General features: G+C 37.4%; 1 long non-coding RNA gene across 2 annotated transcripts in view; it reads right to left on the bottom strand.

Annotated features, from left to right (window-relative positions):
* LOC139440959 (uncharacterized) overlaps positions 1 to 20,997 on the bottom strand; it is a 113,628-nt gene that overhangs the window by 79,427 nt on the left and 13,204 nt on the right. Inside the window, exon 1 of one of the 2 annotated variants that reach the window (XR_011651283.1) lies at positions 846 to 973. The exons of the other annotated variant lie outside the window; for it this stretch is intronic. This is a non-coding gene — a long non-coding RNA (uncharacterized lncRNA). Of the gene's footprint in view, positions 1 to 845; positions 974 to 20,997 lie in introns of those variants that run through there. 2 annotated transcript variants of the gene reach the window in all.

Here is a 20,997-nt window from a genome sequence, read left to right as displayed (position 1 = left end):
TCCTCAGGTAAGAATTTTTTTAAAAGGACCTGACAATAAATTATGACTCCAAGAAAAGGGTATATCAAATTATGAAATTAATTGTGAAATCTAAAAACCCAATGGAGAACTCTGCCAGACTAACCCCATAAACAGACTTTCTCTGCAATTCAATAGAAATTATTCCACTGGAGTTATGCAAAAGAGAGATGTTGTTGAGAAACACAGGATGAGAAGAGTTAGGTCAACGTGATAAGTTTTGGTTGGTATGCACATTTGGCCAGCTCCCTCCCTCCCAGAGGCTGCCCCAGCTGAGAGATTTCATATCAGCACCAACCTTAAAAGCGCACGGCTTCCTGGAGCAATGGGGATGATACAAAAAGATATTTACAGGATGACAGTGACAAGTTAGTTGTTGATGAAATCCAGCTCTAAAATACACCCAATTACTTATATCATCCTCAGGGTTTCCTACTTAATGTTTTATTGTCCAGTATCGAAACACAGAAAAGCTGGATTTCAAAATCTCCTTAAAGGGAAAATATTTAGAAGGGAGTTATATAGTAGGACTTTGTTTCTAATTTTTTTACTAATTAGCTATGTTTTGCAATATATTTTCTTTACTATTGTGTTAACAGTAAAATCATATAAGAAATTTCGTATAAAAAAAGGAAAAAGAAAAAAAGAATAAAATAATAAATTATATAAAAAAGAAATTTTGTGTAACATAAACTTAATCTATAAGAAACATAAATAATTATAATAATACATTCCACAATTTGTAATAAAATATATTATTATAAGATACTCTGCTTATTTTACACTTTTTTGCTTGATTAATCTATCACCGGTGGTAAGTTCTTTACCTTCCCAGTTCCTGGAAGCATGGAATTGCAATAGTGTGGACAGGTATCTCTTCAATACATATGTCACAGTTAAATCGCAAAAATAATTGCTGCCTTCTCACCGGTTCACCAGCGTCTAGACTTTCCCTCTAAAATTTGTGAGGATGAAATACTTCTATCAGCACATCAGTGGATGCAGAGTCGGTGTTTTCTTTATCCATAGTTGGTACAACAACATACAAATATTTAACTCTAGGGTTTGTGAAAAATTGTTAGGTACAGAAAAAAATAAGGAAAAGAGAAGAGAGGGAAGAAATTAGCAGGAAGGGAAAGGAGAACTTAGGCAGACAAGAGATGAAAAGACTTTTATCTATTAGTGTCAAGAGTTTATCTACATTATCTGCATTAAATGTTTATCATACTCTGGATATAATTTGGATCACCCTCATTTTTTCAGGAAAAAAAAGTGGGACTCAAAGAAGTGAAGTACACTATGCTACTAAAAAGTGTCAACCCCACTATTTAAACTTGGGTCTCTGTGATTTTCAAACTACCCATTTTTTCCAATGTATCTCATTACCTCTCTTTCCAAGAGAATGTTTCTATGACTTATGCTTTCAATTCTCCAAGTACAGATAACATATATCTGGTGGCAAGAATACAAAAGTCTTTTCATTGATCCCTACAGTTGAGATAGGTTTATTCTCAATGAAAGAGAGACCGGATAAGAGGCAGATGTTATTCCTGAGATTTGGCTATGACCCAAACATAGTATATATTTCCTAATCCACATTCCTAGATCCCTTTATCACCTTGAACTATGTGTGATGAACAAATACATTGAATAGGTATACCTCCACTCAATAAATAGAATCTAGTTGTTCCACCTTCAATATTAGCACAGATGCCTAGTTTAAACCTATGCACCTCATCCTCCTGCTTTTTTCCTCTCCTGAAGCAAAAATCCATATACAGAGCTAAATCTCTATGACAACCTTAGCAGTTCCTTGAGGGCAGACAGATAGTCCAGTGGTTAAAGACAGGGGTTTGTACTTATCTGAATTCAACTTCAGCCTGCATCATTGATGTGACCTTGGAAGGGCAAATTATTTTCCTTCCCTGATCCTTCTGTGGTTCCTCAGTCTCTAAAATGAGGATAATAAAATTTCATGGAGTTGTTAGTAAAATCGAACAAAATAATATGCATAAAGTTCCTGGCCTAAGGAACCTAAGACCTAATGGTGCCTGACACATAATGAAAAGCAGTACATTGTTCTTGATTTATTGCTCAGGTCTAGCTTATAAACTGCAACAGTATTTTGAGGTGCTTTTAAGGTCTAGGAAATCATTCTGATGGCTTCCATTTGCTAAAAGGAAATTTATCTGGAGAAAAAGAAACCATTCAAAAAAGCTGAGAGCTTTCTCAAGAGACCTGAGCTATTCAGGTTATCTCAAAGTTTTTTTCTTATGTTCTAGGTCCAGTGCAAACAAAATTGCACCTATTAAATATTTAATAATACAGCCAAATAATTTATTTTAAGTCCAATTTATAAAACTACATTGTGGTATTTTATTATTGTGCATCTACATAAAATTCTGTTTAATGAATGTGCTTGGTCATTTATGAGGTTTTTAAAGAGGCTTAGACCACAATTTTGAGCAATTTACATCATTTTCTATTGTTGTATTTTCACTCTTATGACATATTGCCAAGTCTATATGGTTTTGTTAACACCTAAATCTTGGTGAAAAATAAAACCTCCAAGGATAACTGTAGACTTCAAATGATCTACTTTCTGACCTTCACTGTGGCAAAGATCAGGAACAGCCATTTTATTTTACTACGTCTTCCATCAAAACCACAACTACCTCTAGCATCTAACCTATTACTGTTCCCCCAACTTAGTCTACTTCTTAAAAATTAATGGTTGAGGAGTTCTGGCCAAGATGGAGGCATAAGTAGAAATGCTTTATTTCCTCACACAACCAAAAGAAGGATAACAACCAACTTAAAAACAAAAAACAACCAGAACCTCCAGAAAATAAAACTGTATGGAACTCCGACAACCAATGAGATAAAGAAACATTCATTCAGACTGGTAGCAGGGGCAGAGACCGGCAGCCAGGCAGAGAGGATGCGGCAAGACAGCGGACCACATGGGCAAGGGAGGTGGAGCTGGTGGACCAGGCACTCCCACATTAGTGTGCAGATAAGCCATGAGGAACAACTCAGGAGCCAGACAGACCATGAAACCCAGGGTTTAAGTGCAGGAATCTAAAGACTTGAAACCTCTGGGTAAAATCCTGTGGGGGCTGCAAAGGTGGAAGAAACTCCCAGTCTCACAGGAGAGTCAGTTGGAGAGGCCCACAGGGTCCTAGAATGTACACAAACCCACCCACCTAAAAGGGCACAGTCTGCTTGTGGGAAGCAAGGAAAGTGACAGAAAGTTGGGAGAGAGCTGAGCAAGCAGCATTGTTCACTGTCTGACCCTTCCCTCACATACAGCATCACAATGCAGCAAAGAGGGTTGCTCCGCCTTGGCGATTACCTAAGACTCTGCCCCTCACAACATAACAGGTGCCCCAAGACAAAAAAATATGGCCCTAATGAAAGAACAGATCAAAACTCCAGAAAAAGAACTAAGTGAGGAGGAGATAGACAATCTATCAGATGCACAGTTCAAAACACTGGTAATCAGGATGCTCACAGAACTGATTAAGCTCAGTTGAATAATGATGGAACAAATGAAGGCTATACAAAGTGAAATAAAGCAAAATATACAGGGAACCAACAATGAAGGGAAGGAAACTGAGATTCAAATGAACGGTTTAGAACAAAAGGAAGAAATAAACATCCAACCAGAACAGAATGAAGAAACAAGAATTTTAAAAAATGAGGAGAGGCTGAGGATCCTCTGGGACAATTTTAAATGCTCCAATATCCAAATCATAGGGGTGCCAGAAGGAGAAGAGGAAGGCCAAGAAATTGAAAACTTATTTGAACAAATAATGAAGGAAAATTTCCCCAATCTTGTGAAGGAAATAGACTTCAAGAAAATCCAGGAAGCTCAGAGTCCCAAAGAAATTGGATCCAAGAAGAAACATACCAAGGCCCATTATAATTAGGTTACCCAAGATTAAATATAGAGAGAGAATCTTAAAAGCAGCAAGAGAAAAGGAGACAGTTACCTACAAAGGAGTGCCCATAAGACTATCTGCTGATTTCTCAAAAGAAACCTTACAGGCAAGAAGGGGCTGGACAGTATTCAAACTCATGAAAGGCAAGGACCTACATCCAAGATGACTCTATCCAGCAAAGCTATCATTTAGAATGGAAGGGCAGATAAAGTGCTTACCAGGTAAGGTCAAGTTAAAGGAGTTCATTATCACAAACCCTTATCATATGAAATATCAAAGGGACTTATCTAAGAAATAGAAGAAGATCAAAAAATATGAACAGTAAAATGACAGCTAACTCACAACTATCAACAACTGTACCTAAAAAAAAAAAAAACAAAAAAACTAAGCAAACAACTAGAACAGGAACAGAATCACAGAAATGGAGATCACATGGAGGGTTATCATTGGGGAAGGGGAGGGGGAGAATGGAGGGAAAAGGTAGAGAGAATAAGAAGCATAATTCGTAGGCACAAAATAGACAGGGGGAGGTTAAGAACAGTGTAAGAAACGGAGAAGCCCAAGAAATTATATGTACAACACATGGACATGAACTAAGGGTTGGGGGGAGTAATGCTGGAGGATGGTGTTGTATAGGGCAGAGGGGGATAAAGGGAAGAAAAAATTGGGACAAATTTAATAGCATAATCAATAAAATATACTTTTAAAAAAATTAATGGTTGAGAAAAATATTCCTAATTAACCAAACTAAGTTATTTGCACATTTGCTGAGATAGCACTATAAATTGCAAATAGTAATATTGGGTTCACCAAAAAGTGTATTTACTTTTTTCCATAAAATAAAAGACACATTTTCCATTTTTACCAATAACTTTAGTGATTTGGATATTTTGAGTATGTCAGCTATCTCCAGTATGGTATAACATTGATTGTTCTCAATTAATGCCTTGATATAATCACTATCAACTTCAACTGGTCTGCCCAACCATGCGAGAAATCTCCAGCAAAAAACTTAACAAGTCACTTTTGGGATGTTCAATCAGGCACAGCACCTTGTCCATAGACTGCACAATTATTTTGCCATCAGTTGTGTTTTTATCTTTCTTGAAATAATAATCATATTAGGTGAAAAATGTTAAATCTTTTCCTTCATCTCTAATATTAAATGGTTATACAAAAATTTACCAATTTTGATGAGTTTTTTTAAATGTGTGCTGATATGACAGCTGTCATAATACAATCTAACAAAGTTGTTTCAAATGAATTTAAAGACAGCTAAATGCCACTATCTTACAGGAAAAAACATGAAACTTTTGGCCAGCCCAATAAATAGCTGTGCCAAAGATCAAGTTATAGAGGTTGTAGTGGTGACTCTGATGAAACTACCAGAGGGTTCAAATGCCACTTCCACCATTAATGAGTAGCATGGAGTTGAATGAATTAACCTTTCTAAGCCTCAATTTCTACTTCTGCAAAATCAAAACAGATTCAAAACACTGACTACTGCCCTGGCTACTGTGGCTCATTTAGTAGGAGCATCCTCCTCTAAACTGAAAGGTCACAGATTCAATTCCCAGTCAGAGAACATACCTCGGTTATGGGTTCAGTCCCAGTCAGGGAAAATACAAGAGGCAAAACACAGCTCATTATCCATGGGCTCCAAAATTTTTGGTAAGCTGTATAACTGCAAAGAAGTCTCTCCTCAAGTTTTTCTTTTTCAGTACGACATCTAAGTTTTAACTGTAACCAAATATTCCTGATGGCAAGGGTATCTGAAATATATAACATTCTCTTTCAAGAACTTTGAGCTTTAAGTCCTTAGATCTAGAAAAATTGACTTAAAAAATCTATTTTGAGAAAACCAATTATTAAAGCTTTAGCTTACTAACTAGTGAAAATTAAAATTCAGGAGATAGCAGAGAGTGGAATTATCCTATATAGGAAATATTACTTTCTATACTCAGATTAGCCACAATCCATTTTGTAACAAAAGCAAGGTTTTGCTCATTGGAATCATGGAATGTTAATATCAAAATACACCTTAGTGACTACAAATACAAGGTAAAATAAACTTGAAAAATACATGGTTAGAAGTAAGCACACAAAAATGGAAAATTAAGAGTAAATGTTTGAAAACAGGTCACTAAGGTATTTTCTAATAATGTGCAGATTAAATTTAGAAGAGGTGTTTGCAATTGCTCTTCCCTTTCCAGACAGCCTGAGAAGATGACCACAAACAGCAGCAGTTACACACCTCAGAGGTGCATTGCACCCTGTCTACCACAGACAGTCATACAGGTCGGGTCCCACACCAGACGGGGGCAGCCATCATAGCACGGCCCCCAGCATTCTCTCTCCTTGAATCCCTTACAGAATTCTGACCACTCAGCATTCAGTGCAGAACACCCAACAATCTGGATGTGCTAGACTGGCTCCTCTGTGACTAGGTTACAATCAAGCATTCCATCAAAAACCCAACTTAGATAAACCTGAAACTGCACATAGTCTCCCATTTGGTTGTGATAACCACCACTGCTTACTCTCTCTCACATTCTCTCTGTCTCAAGAAACTTTTCCCTTGGTAATTAATAAATAAGATCGATTGGGTGATATTACGAGACTATTCTGTTTCCCAGCCACAGTCTATTGTGATCACTCAGGGGTCACAATATGGTGATTTTATAATTTTAGGATTCACTCTATATTTATTACTTGCCATCCTCTAAAATGAGAATCATATTCCCTCTCCATGAATTAGTGTGGTTTAAATTGCATCATCTTTCTTTTTGATGCTCAAATTATTCCAAATTAACCCAATTAGAGAAAAAAATTATCTTGAATATGTAGCAGTTTAAATTTTATTATACCATAATCAATCTATAAGAGGTTCATAATATGGTGATATTGTTATTTATATTTACATTGTTTTTTTAGTTCTTTAGTAACTTATTTCTATCATGCCAAGGAAAGAAGCTGGATATCATTAATCAACTCAAATCTATCATGGCACAATTTTCTGAAATGATATTACATGTGAATATAAAATATTTCAGAACTATACATAAATATCAGTATCATTGTTTTATAATCCTATATAATACTTCACTGTTAAATTTCAAGTGCTGATTCCAAACTAAAAATCCTAATATTGCCTTTATATTTTCTCTAACTGTTGAATTTAATTTATTTTGAAAGTTTCATTTTAACACTGCCTAGGTTTACAACCACATCAAATACAATTTAAGACTAGGGTGTCAAAATTAAAATCCTGAAACTGACATCATAATGATAGTAATTTTGGCTTATGATACTTTTCAAAATCTCATTTCAACTATGCCTTGGTTAATAACTGTATATAGTTTTTCAACTTAATTATGCATACTCATTTAAAGTGGGAACACCAAAATAAAAAAAAAAAAAAAAAACACTAAACCTAATGTGCTTTATTTTGGCTCATGGTCTGTTTCTTGAAACTTTTTCTTTTGTTAATGCTGATACAGTTGTCCCAATTTTCCCTCTTTCCACCACTCCACCCAGCCCACCCCTGCTTCCACAGTCAATCCCACATCGTTGTCCACATCCACAGGTCCTTCATATATGTTGACTAATCCCTTCATCCTCTTTCAGTCTCCACCTCACTCCTCCCCTCTTACCACTGTCAGTCTATTCCATGATTCTATCTATACCCCTGGTTCTATTTTGCTTATTAGCTTATTTTATACAGTAGATTCCTCCTATAAGTGAGATCATATGGTATTTGTCTTTCACCAACTGATTTATTTAGCTTAGCATAATAGTTTCCTGCTCCATCCATGCTGTTGCAAAAGGTAGGAGTTCCCTCTTTTTCCTGCTGCATAGTATTCCATTCTATAAATGTACCACAGTTTTTTAATCCACTCATCTACTGATGGTCATTTAGGCTGTTTCCAACTCTTATCTATTATAAATAGTGCTGCTATGAGCACAGGTATAGGGAACCCTTCCACGTGGCATGGAGAATGTAGCCCAGTTCTATCAGAAAACCGACAGGCGTGAGTTGGCACACAGGAAACCAAACCCACAGATCGGCTTTCCCTTGGGAAATCAGGCCTGCATTGTACCTAGGCTGCTTTGAGGCTTGCTTTTTGCTAAAACCCCCTCACCCTGAATTGAGTCAGCAAATGTTTACTGCATATCTTTAAAGTAACTTCCTAAAATCTATGCTAAGCCTCCCAAGGACGAGTGTAACCAGTTCAACCACTTTTTCCTTTGCATTTGCAAATATTTTTTTTCTTTATAGTAATTAGCAACTTCCTTTCCTTTGTTATCTGTAAAGCGAAACTGTGCATAGAAAATGAGGACCATCCTCGATGTAATGTACCCAGAAAAGCAATAAAGGCCTGTCCAGGCAGGGGTCCGGGCCATCTCTCTCACTCAGAGAGTGGCCATGCCGTCCCTTTTTCTCCACAGGACTTCTGCAGTCTGTGTGAATTTGTTCATCGCAGCCACAACACACAGACCCCACAGGCCAGGGTGCATAGGGGTGCATAAATTCTTCTGAATTGCTATTTCAGGGTTCTTAGGGTATAATCCCAGCAGTGGAATCACTGGGTCAAAAAGTAGTTCCATTTTTTCATTTTTTGAGGGAATTCCATACTGTTTTCACAGTGGCTGCACCATCCTACACTCCCACCAACAGTGCACTAGGGTTCCCTTTTCTCCACATCCTCGTCAGCACTTCTTGTGATTTATTAATGATAGCCATTTTGGAGGTATGAAGGGATATCTCATTGTGATTTTAATTTGCATCTCTCTAGTGGCTAGTGATGTCGAGTATTTTTTCATAAGTCTATGGGCCCTCTGTGTGCCCTCCTTGGAGAAGTGTCTATTCTGGTCCTTTGCCGATTTTTTAATTGGAATTTTTGTCTTCCTGGTGTTGAGTCGTATGGATTCTTTATATATTTTGCAGATTAAACCCTTGTCCAATATATCATTGGCAAATGTTCTCCCATAGAGTAAGTACCCTTCTCGCTTTGATGATGGTTACTTTGGCCATGCAGAAGCTTTTTAATTTGATTTAGTTCCATTTGTTTATTTTTTTTATTTCCCTTGCCCTAGGAGATATATCAGCAAAAATATTACTATGTGGCATATCTGAAATTTTACTGTCCATGTTTTTTGCTAGGATTTTTATGGCATCACGACTTATATTTAAGTCTTTTATCCATTTTGAAATTATTCTTGTGTATGGTATGATTTGGTGACCTAGTTTCATTTTTTCTGTATGTACCAGTTCTCCCAAAAGCATTTATTGAAGACACTAACTTTACCCCATTGTATGATAGTGCCCTCTTTGTCAAATATTAATTGACCACAGAGACATGGGTCTATTTCTGGGCTCTCTATTCTGTTCCACCGATCTATGTCTGTTCTTATGCCAGTACCAGACTGTTTTGATTACAGTAGCCTTGAAGTATAATTCGATATCAGGTATTGTGATCACTCAAACTTTGTTCTTCCTTCCCAAGATTGCTGAGTCTATTTGGGGTCATTTTTGGTTCTATATAAATTTTTGGAGTATTTGTTCTAGATCTGTGAAATATGCCATTGGTATTTTAATAGGAACTGTATTGAATCCATAGGTTGCTTTGGGTAGTAAGGACATTTTAATGATGTTAATTCTTCCAATCCATGAACATGGTATATGCTTCCACTTATTTGTATCTTTTTCTATTTCTTCAGTGCTCTATAGTTTTCTGAATATGGGTCTTTTACCTCATTGGTTAAATTTATTCCTAGGTAGATTTGTCATTGTTGTTGCTCTAATAAATGAGATTTTTGCTTAGTTTCTCCTTCTGATAGTTCATTGTTGGTAAACAAAAATGCCATTGATTTCTGAGTATTGACTTCGTATCCCACTACTTGGCTGAATTCACTTATTAAGTGCAGTAGTCTTTAGGTGGAGCCTGTAGGGTTTTCTACAAACATTTTCATGTCTTCTGTGAATAATGAAAGTTTTATTTCCTCTTTTCCGATTTGGATGCCTTTTATTTCTTCTTCTTGTCTGATAATGTGGCTAGAACTTCCAGTACTATATTGAATAAGAGTGGCAAAAGCAGACACTCTTGTTTTGTTCCTGATCTTAAGAGAAACACATTTAGGTTTTGCCCATTTAGAGTGATATTGGCAGTAGGTTTTTCGTATATAACCTTTATTATGTTGAGGTATGCTCCCTCTCTTTCCACTTTGCTGAGTGTTTTTATCATAAATGGGTGCTGAATTTTATCAAATGCTTTTTCAGCATCTACTGACATGGTCATGTGGTTTTGTCCTCCATTTTATGTAATATATTACATTTTTTGATTTGCAAATATTGTACCATCCTTGCATCCCTGGCATAAATCCCACTTGATCTTGATCATGGTGTATGATCCTTTTAATGTATTGCTGGAACTGGTTTGCTAATATTTTGTTGAGGATTTTAACATCTATGTTCAACAGAGACATGGCCTGTAATTTTCTTTCTTTGTTGTGTTTACCTAGCTTTGGAATTAGCATGATGCTGGCCTCATAAAAAGACTTTGGGAGTCTTCCCTATTCTTGAATTTTTTAGAATAGTTTGAGGAGAGGTGTTAGCACTTCTTTGAATGTTTGGTAAAATCCACCTGTGAAGCCATCTGGTCCAGGGCTTTTGTGTGCTGGGCTTTTATTTTATTATTATTATTATTATTATTATTATTATTATTATTATTATTAATTAATGCTTCAATTTTGCTAGTTGTTATCAGTTTATTCAGGTTTTCTGCTTCTTTCTGATTCAGTTTTGAAAGGTTATATGTTTCTAGAAATTTATCCATTTTGCCCAGGTGGTCCAATTTCTTGGCATATAGTTGTTCATAGTAATTTCTTATACTCTTTTGTATTTCTGTGGTATCAGTTGTTACTTCTCTTTCATTTTTTATTTTATTTATTAGGGTCCTTTCTCTTTTTTCCTTGATGAGTCTGGTTAAAGGTTTGTCAATTTTGTGTATCTTTTCAAAGAACCAGATCCTGAATCCATTGATCCTTTGTTTTTTAAGTCTCTATGTCATTTAATTCTGCTCTGATCTTGATTATTTCCTTCCTTCTACTCATTGTGGGCTTTGCTTGTTCTCCTTCCTCTAGTTCTTATAGATGTAGTGTCAAGTTGTTTATTAGAAATTTTTCTATCTTATTTAGGTAGGCCTGTATTGCTATGAACTTCCCTCTCAGGACTGCCTTCACTGTGTCCCATAGATTTGGGGCTGTTTCATGTTTACTTTCATTTGTTTCAGGATACATTTTGGTTTCTTCCTTGATCTCATTGTTAATCCATTTATTATTTAATAACATGTTATTCAGCCTCCATGTATTTGAATGTTTCTGAGTATTTTATTGAGGTTGGTTTCTAGTTTCAAGCATTTGTTGTCCAAGAAGATGCTTGATCTGATTCCAATTTTCTGAATATAAGGCATTTTTTGTGTCCTACAATGTGGTCTATCTTTGAAAATAATCCATGTGCATTTCAGAAAAATGTATATTTTGTTTCTTTTTAAATATATTTTGTTGATTATGCTATTAGAGTTGTCCGAATTTCTCTTCCTTGGCCCCCCTCCACCCAGTAACCCCACTCCCTCAAGAAATCCCCACAACTTTGTTCATGTCCATGGGTCATGTATATGTTCTTTGGCTTCTCCATTTCCTATACTGTTCTTAACATCCCCTTTTCTGTGTTCTGTCTGACTTGACAGTCTCAACCCCCACCATGTCTTGTATGCTGTTGCACAGCTGTTCACAGAAAACAGAACACAGAAAACAAAACCCATGCCAGCAAAAATACCCCTAACAACAACAGCAATATCAATGGCAAATGAGCAAAAGTTAATAAAGACAGGAAGAGAATAAAAATATTATTCAAAAGAAAAAAAGAGGCCCTAACTGGTGTGGCTCAGTGGATTGAACCCAGGCCTGTGAACCAAAGGGTTGCCGGTTCTATTCCCAGTCAGGGCACGTGCCTGGGTTGCAGGCTGGGTCCCTGGTGGGGGGCACACAAGAGGCAACCACACACTGATGTTTCTCTCCCTCCCTTCTCCTCTGTAAAAATAAATAAAATCTAAAAAAAAAAAAAGAAAGAAAGAAAAAGAAAAAAAGAGGCCTGGCTGGTGTGGCACAGTGGATTGGATGCCAAACTGCGAACCAAAGGGTCGCTGGTCAATTCCCAGTCAAGGCACATGCCTGGGTTGTGGGTCAGGTCACACGTTTTGTGTGAGAGGCAATCACACATTGATGTTTCTCTCCCTCTCTTTCTCATTCCCTTCCCCTCTCTCTAAAAATAAATAAATAAAATCTTTTTTAAAAAGGAAAGTTTGAGATGACTAAAGGAAAGGAAAATGATTTTGAGGGTAGAGGAAGGAGAAATAATATGAGTAGGCAAAGAAAGCAAAAAAATAAAATTTAAAACATATATAAGAAAGGGGAGGAAGAAGGGAAAATGGAGTAAGGAAAGAGGGGAGTAAAATATGAGATTTGAAATTTAAAAAGTGAAAAAATAGGAAGAGAATTGAAGAAAAACAACAACAACAATATCAATGACAAATAGGCAAAGATTAATAAACATGGAAAGAATAAGAATAATGTAATAAAAATAATACAAGATTATTAAATAAAGAAAAATAATTTTGAGAGGAGAAAGGGAGGAGAAATAATAAGAGTAAAGGGTAGAAACAAGGTGAAAAGGGGAAAAATAAAGTTTAAAATAAAAATAAGGGAAAGAAGAAGACAAAATGGGGTAATACAAGGAAAAAGTAAAATATGAAATTTTTAAAAATAGTGAAAATTAGAAATAAAATTGAAGAAAAACAACAACAATACAAATGACAAATGAGCGAAGATTAATAAAGGTGGAGAGAGAATAAGAGTACTTTAAGAAAGAGAAAAAGAATATGAAATGATTAAAGGAAGAAAAATTATTTTGAGAGGATAGAGGGAAGAGAAATAATAAGGGTAAGGAACAGAAACGAGGCAAAGAAAGGTAAAAAAGTAAAATTTAAAACAAAAATAAGGAGGGGAAGGAAGAAGGCAAGGGAAGAAAAGGGAAGAATAAATTATGAGATTTGAAATTTAAAAATAGTGAAAATATAGGAACAAAACAAAGAAAAAGAAATATGTTAAAAAGCTATGCAAAAAAAATAATGAAAATAATGAAGAATGAGGTAGAATTCTCAGCAGAGTTTAGTGCTTGCCTGCTGGCTTCTCCTTCTGGTTATGTCTGTGGTAATGTCAGATGCTGTCACCATCGAGCTCTAGGCAGCCTATTTGAAGTTACATGTGATCCCTAGTCTATGACTGGCGCCTGCATGCTTGACTGTATGAGGGATGGACCTCACTGCTCTGTACTGCTGACTTGTTATTAACACAATGCCCACGACTGAGGCATCCAATGTCCAAAAGCACCATGGGCACAACCTCCACATGCCTCTATCTGCGGTCCTGCCACTAGTCTTAGCATTGCCACTGACCCATCCATTTTGAGAGCTTCTGGTGCAACCAGGAGGATGGATCCCCTGGATCTCTCCTCATAGGTACAGTTCAGACTTCAGGGAAGATGTTGGGTGTGCACACCCACTCCTGTGCCACATGTCTTGGTCTGTCCCTGATTATTTCCAGTAATGTATAGTTTCTGATGAGTTAGCTGTTAATTTCATGTGAGGGGACAATCTGTAAAACATTAGCTCTTTCCTGCTTGGCATTGATGGCAGCTCTGTGTAAGAGCCAAGGATCGGCAGGGCCCTGAATACCCCTTGATGTGCCAATTTCTAATCTCTCTGCCCAGCTGGTTTCAGTGGATTAGGACCCAGGGAACTAGTGTGACTTGGTGAGTTAAGAATGTTCAGGAAGGCCCCTTTTGGAGTTTTTCTTTCTCCTGCGAAAATGTGTCCAGCAGAGGTATCTTGAGCCTGGCAGATCTGTTGTGCAGACTTTTCCCATTGGAGGTGGTGTTCACAACTTTGCAGGAGGGGGATAGGCATGCCTTTCCCTTCCCAGAGGTTTTTACTATGCAATGGGGGGGGGGGGGCCGGGGGGGGCGAGGTCTCAGGCAGTCAATTCTTGCCCATCTGCCCATCTAATTCTCAGCCCACCACCTTTGCATGAGACACAGTCTAGATCACTCTGTTATGCATAGCCCCTTCTTGCTTGCTAGCAGAGCTGGGTGGGGCCCAGCAAACCCTTCACTGTGCAACTCTCTGATCTCCTTCCCCAGCTGGATTCAGTGGGAATGGACTCAGAGATCTAGCATGGCTTAGTGTGGCTGAGAAAAGTTCAGAATGGTCAAAGAGAAATTTTCCCATTGTGCAAGGTTCCTCTCCACAGCCACATCAGCAGCAGCTGATTAATTCAGGCTATGGTGGGGTGTGGGGGGACCTCTCACAGGCTTGAGAATGGGGAAACAGGTTTTCTTACACAATGTGTTCAGTAAGATCTCTATTCTGGCCTCCCCCAACATTGTTCCAATCTCTGATCTCTCTTCCCAGCTGGTCTCAGTGGGAAAGAATCCATATATCCATTGCAGCTTGGAGCAGCTGAGAGAGGTTCATAATGAGTCCAAGAGAAGCACTTTTCCCATTCTGCTAGATTGCTCTTCATAACTGTGCTTTCAGTCTGGTGTCTTTACTGGTGGAGCAGCTGCATACAGGGTCCTTGCCCAGCCACATTTCAGTTCCTTTTTAAAAAGTCTCTATGTGGTACCCACACGACAGTACTGAGCCACTGTCTGGCCTCCATACATACCACCTCCCCCCAGAGCAAAATGTCTAAATGTCTCTCAAGGTCAAAGCTAACTGCAGCCTGCTGGTGCCTCTGACAGACCCAGGTACAGCAACCTGCTTGTTTTAGGAAATTGAGTCCCTATCTGGAACTCTCCAGGTTGGTGCTGCAGCTAAGGATGTACTGCTCACTGTGTGAGAGTAGCTTGGGTCTCCCAGACTCCATATATCCTGTCAAGACTCCTGATTAAGGTTGGGGATTTCTGTGCAGGATTGGGGCCACCTGCTCTGAGAGGGGAGAGAGCTCCAAAGCTGCAATTTCTACCTGGTTATTCTGTTGCTACCAGGCCATGCACAGGATATTTCCCCTTCAACTTATAAAATCTCCTTACTGGTTGGTATGAAGTATTTTCTGTACTCCTAGGCTTCAAAACTTCATATCAGCTAAGATTCCATTGATTGTTCATGTTAATTGTCAGAAGATCAGCCAAGAATATCAGTTGGGAGCAAGAGCAAGTGGACTCACCTTCCACTGACTCAGCCATTATCATCTTCTCTCCTGTGTCTTGAAATTTTTATTTTAACTTTATCATAGATTTTCTAAGATGAACAATCATTTGCATTCAGTTTGTGACTATTGGAAAAAGAGTTTTGTTATGGATTTATATAACAAATTATTTTAAAAGTTTTATAAGATATTTTATAAAGTAAGCCTTGTGTTTTAATGATATATTATAAAACATGAAGCTTATCTAATAAAAACTAACCAGACTTCCGGTCAGGTTGGAGGTGTAGGTAGACAAGCTTCAGCTCCATGTGCAATCATAGAAAGAATTACAACCAGATCTCAAAAACAAATAACACCCAGAACTGTCAGAAAATTGAGCTGTATGGAAATCCAACAACCAAGGACATAAGAAGCCACACTCATCCAAATGGGTAGGAGGGGCGGAGTTGCAGAGATAGGGTAGAGAGGCAATGTGGTGCAAACAAGAGGTGGTGTGGTGCAGACAAGTGGCAGTGGAACAGACAGTCCCACATTTATGTGTGCTGGATAAAAATCCGGAGGGACACCCTAGTAGAAGCAATCCCATGTCCAGGCCAGACTGCAGAGCCCAGGTTCCAAGCAATGGGAAGATAAACCCCCATTATCTCTGTCTGTAAAAGCCAGTGGGGGTTAGGGCGACAGAAAAAACTGCCAGATTTTTACCACTTGAACCAGCATGACTTACACTGTATGCAAATCCCAGGGCAGCAGCAGGAGGGACACCAATCACACACAAGAAGTGGGTGAAGTGACTGGAAACAGGGCAAGCTCCAGGGGATCTCTGGAGGCCAGACAGCAGCATTGTCCCCTCCCCCAAAAGTGGAGCTTCTAAGCAGTGAAGTGGGTTGCCCCACCCTGGCAATTACCTATGGCTCCACCCCACACAATTTACAGGTGACTTTTTTACAATAGACCACGCTACTAAGACAGGGAGTCAAAGCAGCTCTAACTAATACACAGGAACAAACACAGGGAAACTGCCAAATTGAGGAGACAAAAAATATGGCTCAAATGAAAGAACCGGAAAAAACACCAGAAAAAGAACTAAATGAAATGGAGATAGCTCACCTATCAGATGCAGAATTCAAAACACTGGTGACCAGGATGCTTAAAGAACTCATCGAGTATGGCAGCAACATAAAGGAAGAAAGGAAGGTTACACTGAGCAAAATAAAGAAAAATCTACAGGGAACTATCAGTGGAGGGGAGAGAGCTTGGATTCATATCAATGATTTGGAACAAAAGAAAGAAAGAAACATTAAACCAGAACAGCAAGAAAAAATTCAAAAAAATGATAGAATAAGGAGCCTCTGGGACATCTCCAAACACACCAACAACTAAATCCCAGGGTTGCCAGAAGAAGATGAAAAGCAATAAATTGAAAACTTATTTGAAAAAATAATGAAAGAAAACTTTCCTAATTTGGTGAAGGGAATAGACATATGAATCCAGGAAGCACAGAGAGTCCCAAACAAGATGAATACAGAGAGGACCACACCAAGACATATTATAATCAAAATGCCAAAGGTTAAATATAAAGAGAGAATCTTAAAAGTAGCAAGAGAAAAGAAGAGAGTTACCTACAGGGAAGTTCCCTTAAGACTGCCAGTTGATTTCTCAAAAGAAACTTTACAGGCAAGAAGGGGCTGGCAAGAAGTATTCAGTGATAAAAAGAAAGGACCTACAACCAAGATTCCTCTATCCAGCAAAGCTATCATTTAGAATAGAAGGGCAGATAAAGTGCTTCCAAGACAAGGTAAAACCAAAGAAGTTCATCATCGCCATGCAATTATTATATGTAATGTTAAAGGGAACTATATAAGAAAAAGAAGATAAAAACTATGAACATTAAAATGGCAACAAATTCATAACTATCAACTGATCTAAAAAACAAACTAAGCAATGAACCAGAATCATAGATAATGGAGATTATTTGGAGGGTTATCAGATGGGAGTGGGGAGAGGGTAAATGGAGGAAAAGGTACAGGGACTAAGAAGTACAAAATGGTAGGTACAAAATAGACAGGGTGATGTTAAGAACAGTATAGGAAACGGAGAAGCCAAAGAACTTATATGTATGACCCATGGATGTGAATAAGGGGGGGACTGCTGGAGGGCATGGGGTCACCCGTCAGAGTGGGGCAAAAGAGGAAAAATTAGGACAACTGTAATAGCATAATCAATAAAATATATTTTTAAAAAAGAAAAAACCTTTTTTAATTTATATCAGAAATTGATGCCCCTGCTAAAATGTAAAAGCCATGAGGACAGGGATCATGCACTGTTTTGTCACTGATTATTTTAAAGGCCTAGAGGAGTGTACCTGGCATATAATCAACACTGAATAAATATTTGTTCAGTGGCTATTAGATGGATTGAATAGTCAATACAAACATACGCAGAAAAGAATAGCCATGAAAAGAGCATTCCTCATTCATAAAGGATATTATTTTTAGGTGATTTTCTAGTAATGCTGTTTTACTCAGTTTGTTTTTCCATTTAATAAGAATGGATATATGGAGAAATTTTTAGAAAACTTCTGGCAATTTCCTGAGTGTTTCTTTAGGTAGTTGCTGATTTTTTTTTTCAATTCATTATTCTAATTTTGAATGTGAATTGTATTTATGTCTTGGCAACTGTTCCTTATATATAAGTAATCAGAGACATTCTTCAGCTTATAAGTTTTAAAATAAAATAGCATTAACAATGTAAAGAAATATGAAATATGTCTTCAGAATTATTAAGCAAATTTAGAGACTGAAGAGGTGGTATCAACATATATTGTCAAAATTTTCTTGCTAGTAAAGCTTTGTAATTAAGTCTTAGGATTAATTACTATAGTTTATATTTTTCTTAAAATTGATCTATCCTCTATGCTAAAATTTATGCCAGTTTCATTTCTCCATTTGTTAGTATAAATTAGTCTAAGTTAGGTATATGCACTCCTCTCTGAGCTCCAGACCCATGTCTATAAATTCCATTGGACATTGCCACTGGATACATCACCACATATCAAGTTCAAGCTCTCTGAACCTAAACTCGTATCACCAACCTCTCCAGTTGTACAGATCTGCCTAACACCTTCCTCTCCCCCATGTCCATCTCTAAGATCTGTTGAAGTTATTCTGTAAATATACCTTAAAGCAATCTACTTATCTCCATCTTGGGTGCAAACTCTTTAGTCCAAACTATCATAATCTATCCTCTGAACTACTGGCCCACCAGTATCCACTCTTGCTTCTCCTCCAAACCATTCTCCAAAATGCACCAATAGTGACTTTTTAACTGAAAATTTGATCACATCACTTCAATGTGATGAAAATGCATCACTTAAACACATCAATGGCTTCTCCTTCTCTTAGAATACTTAACATGGTCTATATAGCCCAATAAGATTTTCCTGTATTTCTCCAATCTTGGATACCCATACTTTCCTCCTCCATTCCTATGCTCCAACTAAAATTCCTTCAGTATGCCCATACTTCCTCCACCTCAGGGCCCACCACATGCCATTCCTTCAGCTTGGAATGTTCCCCCTTGCAACTACTGCCCATTCTTTTGGCAAGTTAATGCCAACATAATCCTGCAGATCTCAACTCAAACATCCCTTGATTTCCTTGACCACCACACTGGATCAGCTCCCTTGCTATGCACACACATCCAGAACTTTTATTTCATGGCCGTTGCCATGTTTATAATTAATACTCTGATTTGTTCATCACTTGTACCTAGCACATTGTATCTGATATTTAGTAGGGGCTTAATGTTCATTTTTTTTTATTGGATGACTAAGTACTTTACAGATACCTAACAATTCAAGATTTTATTTTAGCATTGTTACTAAAAATATGGATGAACTGAAAGTAGATTAAAAATATCTTTTTAGCCCTGGCTGGTGGCTCATTTGTTGGGAGCATCATCCTAGACACCAAAAGATTGTGAGTTCCATTCCTGGTTAGGCACATACCTAGACTGCAGGTTCATGCCTCAGTCACGGCATGTATGTGAGGCAGCCTTCAATGTTCCCTCACATCAATGTTTCCCTTTTTCTCCTCCTTCCTCTCTCTCTAAAATCAATAAACATACCCTCTGGTAAGGATTTTTTTAAACAAAGTATCTTTTTAGGAGGATATAAACATGATCATATTATTTACATCACATGCATTGCATATGTTATCAGTAATATAAGAGATGATGGCTTCAATAAGACACAAGAAAGTTGAACTCTGGTTAGTGCAGTTCAGTTGGTTGGATCATAATCCTTGAAACCAAAAGGTCACAGGTTTGATACCTGGTCAGAGCACAAAACTAGGCTGCAGATTCGGTCCCCAGTAAGGTGCATGCAAGAGGCAGCCGATTGATGTTTCTCTCTCACATCGATGTTTCTCTCCCTCTTCTCTCCCTCCCTCCTTTCCCCTCTCTAGAAGAAATGAAAAAATATCCTCAGGTGAGGATGTTTTTAAAAACTTGACTATTTCATTAAATTAGATTAGATATTGTAATAAGATAATGTTAACTGGTCAATACATAGTGAATGCTCAACATACAGTAGTACTCTATGCTAGAATACAAAAAAATTGTTTTCACCTTATAATTCTATTCATATTTCCATTTCCCCATTTTTTTAAATCTAAAAATTTTTCTTTTTCATTCCAAATCCTAGTGTATTATTTGTGTATGCACAACCTCCTCAAATCCCTTGCAGATAGAGTCTCAGTATTAAGAAAAAACACACAATAAATAAATAATATTTTCCATTTCTTAAAAAAAATTTTCTAAAATGGGTATTGATCTTGTGAAATGGGTGTGTGGTGGGGAATAATTTGGCACTTTCTAACTTAAATACAGAGAAGTGTTCTCAGGAGAGAGTCAGGAGCGTTGTGTGGAGACCCTACTGAGAAATATTCAGGCACTTTTTGCCTTCAAACTGCTTTTCCCAATCAATATGGAAAATGCAAGTTGACATTCCCACTCTAACTAACTCATGGCAGAAAAAGTACATATGGCAAGAGGACTTAAAAAAAAATCAGTGGAGAAAAGGCACAGGAAGGAGGCAGTTAGGAGAAGCATATCCTATTTTATCAAGTTATTTTTTTTAATCCCGAGGATTAAAAAGAAGGATGCATTGACCTTCACAGGTAAAACCAAGGCTCTGAATGCTTTCATTTTTCAAAGATTTTATTTATTTATTTTTAGAGGAGGGAAAGGATGAAGAAAGGGAAGCACTGATGATGTGTGAGAGAAACACAGATCAGTTGTCTTTTGCACACCCCCAACTGGGGACCTGGCCCACAACCCAGGCATGTGCCCTGACCAGGAATCTAACCAATGACCTTTCAGTCTGCAGGCTGACACTCAATCCACTGAGCCACACCAGCCAGGGCAGCCTTGGACACTTCTTAAAGTACACTTTACATCAAAGAGTATTAAGAATTAAAACAGATTTTTACCAAATGATGTACTATATAATTCAGTTATCTACAGGATAATGACAAAAAAAATTACCTCAACCCAAACAAATCTTTCATGTTCAAATATACTATGAGACCCAATGCTGTACTTTAATTAGGCTACTTGGAAAAATATAACAGTATGGTTACACAGGTACATAGACATATGCCCAAACTCATCATATTGTGTACATGAGTTGTGTGCATTTTTGTATATCACTCATATTACAACACAGCTAGACAAAAATAATTAAAGTAATTATTTGATAATTTAATTA

Source organism: Desmodus rotundus, chromosome 1 (genome assembly GCF_022682495.2).
Source record: "Desmodus rotundus isolate HL8 chromosome 1, HLdesRot8A.1, whole genome shotgun sequence".
In the NCBI taxonomy this organism is placed as follows: domain Eukaryota; kingdom Metazoa; phylum Chordata; class Mammalia; order Chiroptera; family Phyllostomidae; genus Desmodus; species Desmodus rotundus.
The sequence above is the reverse complement of the archived record's forward strand: the minus strand, read 5'-3'. Positions and strand labels throughout refer to the sequence as shown.